Source organism: Heptranchias perlo, chromosome 5 (genome assembly GCF_035084215.1).
Source record: "Heptranchias perlo isolate sHepPer1 chromosome 5, sHepPer1.hap1, whole genome shotgun sequence".
Lineage (NCBI taxonomy): Eukaryota > Metazoa > Chordata > Chondrichthyes > Hexanchiformes > Hexanchidae > Heptranchias > Heptranchias perlo.
The window spans coordinates 66,299,511-66,306,094 of NC_090329.1; positions in this window are offsets into that span (position 1 = coordinate 66,299,511).

Consider the following 6,584-nt stretch of genomic DNA (forward strand, 5'->3'; position numbering starts at 1 on the left):
GAAAGAAAGAAAGAACTTGCATTTATATAGGACCTTTCATGACCTCAGGGCTTCTTAACATGTATTAAAGACCCCTGTACCCTCTTCTTCAATTTTAGTTTGTTTGCAATCTCCTTTTTAAAAAAAAATCCAATTGTTAATCTACAGTCCTGTGTGCTAATTTCTCTTTCCAGCTAGTTTACTCATCATTTTAAAATCTGCCCTATTCCAATCGTGTATTTTTATTTTTATTTTTGTGATACCCTTTTCCCTTTCTGTTTCGACCTTAAACATTCTCATATTGTGGTCACTACTCCCAAGGTGCTCACCCACATTTAACTCATCTATCTGAGCTATTTCATTACTCATAACTAGATCTGGCAATGCCTCGCCCTTTGTAGTCATACAAACATACTGCTTGAGGAAGTAGTCCTGCACACGTTTTAGGAATTCCATTCCCGTCTCTCTGTTTACTCCCTCCCTGTTCCAATAAATGCGTGGGTAATTAAAATCTCCTCGAACAATAATTGTTTTTCCTACTCATCTCCCTGCTCTGTCTACAGATTTCCACTTCCATATTCCACCCACAATTAGAGGGCCCGCAGTAGAACTCCCCACAATGTAACAAACCCTTTAAAAAAAACTCTAACCATATAAATATAAGTTCTTTTTCTTTATAATTGACTCTCTGAACTGCTCCTTGTGTGTACATCAGTCCTTTTTACATCATGTATTCCTTCCTTCACCAATATTGCCACCCCTCTAATCTTACCTATTCTGTCTCTCTTAAAAATATTATAATCCAATATGTTTATTTTCATCTTCTGCCCATGGTGTAGCCTTGTCTCTGTTAGTGCTATTCCATCTATATCTTCCATGTGCCATAATTGCTTCTAATTCCCCAGTTTATTTCCCATACTCTGAGCATTGCAATATATGCACTTTATCTTTTTTTGTTTGTATGTAATGCTATGCCATATCTCTTGCTTTTTTGTCCAAGGTAACACTTCATTCCTTTCCCTCAGTCTTTTCCCTGCTTATTCCTTCTGCGTGCTAGTCCTTTTGCGACCTTTTTTATATATTTACTTAATCAATTTCTTTCTTTTTCCTATTACCTATTTTGCTCCCTGTTTTTCCTTCCTTCCCAGTTTAAATGACTCTTCACTTTCCTGTTGATCCATTTTCCCAGTTCATTAGCTCCCTTCTTCTTCTGATGTAGCCCCTAGCTCCCATCTTCTAAAGAACTGGTTCCAATGCCTCATAAAATGGGAACACTCTTCTTGACACCATTACTTTAGACACACGTTGAGCTTCCTATCCTTCCCTATTCTAGCACGTGGCTGGGGGAGTAATCCAAAGATTACCACCCTTGAAGTCCTGCCATAAGCCTGTTTCCCAATCTTCTAAACTCCCTTTGCAGGACTTCTGGCCTTTCCTATGTCATTGGCACCCAGGTGGACCATGATGACTGACTGCTCTCCCTTCTCTTGAATAATCTTTTCTAGTCATTCGGAAATGTCTTTTACCTCACACTTGGGAGGCTACAAAGTTTCCAGGACTCTTGGTCTGGACTGCAAAAGAAAGTGTCCACCTCTCTAAACATCGAGTATACATCCTGGACAGATTTACTCCTGCTTGTGGATTAGGATTAGGTCTGACTAGATGACACTATGACAGTCTTCAAATTGTTTCAAAGGTGAGAGTTATATTGTGCCATTGGTCTGAGGCAGGTAGCTCCAGGATGTACATCCAGCAGGACCATCGTTGCATTGCCTGGCTGTGAATGACGTTATACAATGGAGCATTGTTTATTTTCAGTTAATACATCTGGAAAAGACTACATTGGTAAATTAAAATGAATGAGTCTCACTCCAAGTGTAGGTCATAATGTAACAGGAAATTCAGGGTTCATGGAAAAGTAATGAATCATTCTATTAAAATAGGCTTCACATAATACACATGATTTATTGGATTATGTTTCATGGGATTCTGTTTTGGAGTTTACCCCATATATCTTTGATATTCCTTTTGCCATTGCCTTCCTCTTCTCCTTGTCAATCCAGGTCTTTTCATTCTCGTCCGCCTATTTATGATGCTCTCTGGGACTAAGGTTTTACTGGAGTCTCACTTCTACTCCACCCTTTAAAGGAAAATCCATCCCACAGTCACATAACATTATTCCAGTCTCTTAACTGATTCCATTTTGCCTCATTTACCCAACCTGGAAGTCTGTTCAAAGTGCTAGTCACTGTGAAGAAAAGCTTCCTGACATCAGTCCTGAATCAACCTTTCATCAGTGATCACTATTTGCCACGTTCATGTACTTCCACATTGGTAACCAACTTTGGTTGGGCTGATAACACGAAATCTAGTGTAGCATCTACCCAACCACCCATTTCAGATGTTTTGTCAAGAAGCAGTCACTGATTACTTCCATGACTTGATTCCAAACCTTGCCAGTGGGAAATTTCCCGCCCAAGTTAAGAACAAAGAACAACCCCATTGTTATCTGTGCTATGTTATCACCTGAAGGAATCCAGCCAAGAATAGATACTGCTTCATTTGTTACCTGCTCCATCGATTCCTTCCCAGTGTAAGCAAACTGAGAGTTGCTGGCAAATTACCCTGACCTAAGCTTGTGCCTTCTAACATCTGCTTAACTGTAGGAAAAGCTCAAGGTGCCACTGTACCTTCCGGCACATACTGTATATCAAACCGTACAGTAACTTCACATGATGTATCTGTTTGTTTCTCTGAATAAAAAGATTGCCAAGTATGCAGCATTGTTAGAAGCTGCAAAGGGTTGATTGAAAATCTTAACCAACAGAAACAGCCACCCATGCCTGAAGCAAAATCCGAAGGCAGTACAGAATGCTTTTGATGCTTCTTTCATTATATTATAGGTTGAGATGTTGACATCTGTAACTTGGTTCAGGGTACCTGGGCTATCCAGAATGTTTGCTCTGTATGCCCACCACCAACACTGCCAAAATGATGTTTTTTCCTAGTTGATTAGGCTTTTGTGACTGGAACTGCCTGATTCTATATCACCCGGTGAGAGGTAAGGCAGGTAGCTTAGGTAAGATGGATAATGCGCTTCAAGTAGCTACATTTTCTAATGGCTGTCAGACTATATCTTCCTGTTACAACACTTCCACCTACTTAATATAATTATGGGATGGCCAATGTTGGTATCACTGGGACAACGTTGGATGCAAAGCATGTCATTGCCTTTTGATTTGTTGCTGTTGCCTTTGCGTATGTTTGGACATGAGAATCATCACAACAAGCCACTAATGTTAGATTATAAATAGTCTGACACAATGTTGACGTTTGGCCATTTCTAGACACTCAGTGTTGAGAAATGATAAATAATAGTATGACAAAAGATGATGTCAAACAGGTGTTTAATGTGAAATATTGAAAGGTCAATGTAATTATCCATTTAACATGAGACACTAAACATTTTTATCTTGCTTTTTGATGGATTCATTTGGTGTTATGGACAGTATTACATTGGTGTTTTTTCTGCATGTGTTTATTGACTAGAATATTGATCTTATTCATCTCAAAAAGTATGAATAGATTTTCTCTGACCAATCATGAGGTAAGTTGACATTTTGAGATACGTTAAATGACACGACATTTTGGGGTGGAAATTGGTTCTGGCACTTTATCAGGCTGATAACTAGCAGTGCGCCAGCAGCGTGCGCTCCAACGAGGAGGCCCAAGTCTGGCCAGAAATTGGTCTTCGGACCTCATTAACATTTTTTTGTGTGAGCTACCAGCGCCTGTAGTGTCTCCACAGGAGGCTCACGCATGTTAGTAAGAAAAATATCAGGCCGCTTGCCTTGCCTGGAGCGACCCGCAGGTAATTCCTGGGAAGGGGGCTGGAGCAGCAATGGTGGGGGGGGCGGCGTGGGCGAATGTGAAGATTATGGAGTCGGGGGAGCATTCCTGCTGCTCCTGGCTCCACAGGAACTTTTTAAATTAAAAACAAACTTACCTTTTGGTGGTGGTCGCTGGTTAGGCTGCACCGACTGCTTAAGAAAGCTGAGCGGAGCAGGCCCAACTACTGCTCCGCTCAATCTAAACCAATTTTTGCAAATAGGGGCCTCAAATAGGTATTAGGCCCCTAATTTACATATGAAAAGGGCCTAATGACTGTTTTAGGCTGTCGCCCAAGATGCTTGCAAAGCCGTCTTTACCAATATGGCGGTACTCGTGATGCAGGCACAGATCGGGTGCGGGCCATTAGGCCCCATAATTGGTCCTTTTTTTATCTGCCTGTAAAGCAGATGGAATGAGGATCAATTTCTCGCCCTTTGATAACCCTATAGCTGGGAGCTATAGATATTAAAGTCTGTCCAGTACCCAGTAAAGTGCAGGTATAAGCTTGGATTTTAACTCCTGGCTGGAGCCATGCGGGCAGAGGTCAAGGTGGATGCGATACGATCTGTCCCACCATATCACATCCTAGAACCTCACAGCATCTCAGATCTCTTTGCCCTTACCTGATCATACAAACTATTTACAAACTCCATGAATAACTGACCACAAAATAATTGCCTCTTTGCTTGTATGACGACAAGTTCATGAGTAACAGAGCATGGAATCAGAGCACCTTTTTATTTATTGCAGCAACTTCTTGGGTGAGCACCACCCATCCTAATCTTGCTTCACGCTGTTTCCTCATGGTGTCTAAATATGCTTTTCTTTCTCCTAGTCTAGTGCTTCTCCTACATGCAACCTGAGGGCCAGTATCACAAGAGCTGGTTGACTGCTCTTCTGGTGCAAAAGGCTCATGGGACTAAAGCAGCTCTCCATTCATGACAGTTTGGTCCTGCAAGGGACCTGCTGCTGGCTGCATCTCTGCCTGGGTGGCTGGTGTTGCCCCCTATGTGCTACTTACATGGTGCTCTGAGAAGATAGGCTGGATGCCTGCTTCATGTCGTTGTACTAAGAAATTGCAGCCTCATGCAGGTCAACTCCAGCTGTTGCCGATCTACTGGGCCCTGGATCCATTTCCATGCATGTGGGACATGTGGTTTGATGGCAGCTATCAGATCCTGAAAGCCCTGAGAGACAGCCACCCACATCCTGGCCCACAGTGTAGGAAAGCCTGTGCACTGGGTTCTGTCTAACCTGCACCCCCAGCCACCAGGGTTTCAGTCTGTGCTTTTTCTTTATTCATTCATGGGATGTGGGCGCCGCTGGCAAGGCCAGCATTTATTGCCCATCCCCAATTGCCCTTGAGAAGGTGGTGGTGAGCCGCCTTCTTGAACCGCTGCAGTGCGTGTGGTGAAGGTTCTCTCACAGTGCTGATAGGAAGGGAGTTTCAGGATTTTGACCCAGCGATGACAAAGGAACAGCGATATATTTCCAAGTCAGGATGGTGTGTGACTTGGAGGGGAACGTACAGGTGGTGTTGTTCCCATGCGTCTACTGCCCTTGTCCCTCTAGGCGGTAGAGGTCGCGGGTTTGGGAGGTATTGGAGAAGAAGCCTTGGCAGGTTGCTGCAGTGCATCTTGTAGATGGTACACACTGCAGCCACTGTGCGCCGGGGGTGGAGGGAGTGAATGTTTAAGGTGTTGGATGGGGTGCCAATTAAACGGGCTGCTTTGTCCTGGATGGGGTCGAGCATCTAGAGTGTTGTTGGAGCTGCATTCATCCAGGCAAATGGAGAGTATTCCATCATACTCCTGACTTGTGACTTGTAAATGGTGGAAAGGCTTTGGGGAGTCAGGAGGTGAGTCATGAGCCGCAGAATACCCAGCCTCTGACCTGCTCTTGTAGCCATGGTATTTATGTGGCTGGTCCAGTTAAGTTTCTGGTCAATGGTGACCCCCAGGATGTTGATGGTGGGGAATTCGGCGATGGTAATGCTGTTGAACGTCAAGTGGAAGTGGTTAGACTCTCTCTTGTTGGAGATGGTCATTGCCTAGCACTTGTCTGGCACGAATGTTACTTGCCACTTATGAGCCCAAGCCTGGATGTTGTCCAGGTCTTGCTGCATGTGAGCAGGAACTGCTTCATTACCTGAGGGGTTGCGAATGGAACTGAATACTGTGCAATCATCAGCGAACATCCCCATTTCTGACCTTATGATGGAGGGAAGGTCATTAATGAAACAGCTCAAGATGGTTGGGCCTAGGACACTGCCCTGAGGAACTCCTGCAGCAATGTCCTGGGGCTGAGATGATTGGCCTCCAACGACCACTACAATCTTCCTTTGTGCTAGGTATGACTCCAGCCACTGGAGAGTTTTCCCCCTGATTCCCATTGATTTCAATTTTACGAGGGCTTCTTGATGCCACACTCGGTCAAATGCTGCCTTGATGTCAAGGGCAGTCACTCTCACCTCAACTTTGGAATTCAGCTTCCACTAGTCCCAGGCCACTTCTGAGGTGGTGGGGAGGGGGGGTTGGGGGTGGGGGGAGGTTGATCGATGACTCCAAGGAAGCTGCATTGATGCTCGCAAGGAACAAAAAGCTTCCATGCTCTAAAAATTGAGGGCTGTGGAGTCCAGAGCCACAGCTGTCAGATGCCACACGTCCTTGGAAGCTGATCTCAGATTCTACATTGGGGGCAAATTACCCCTAAAA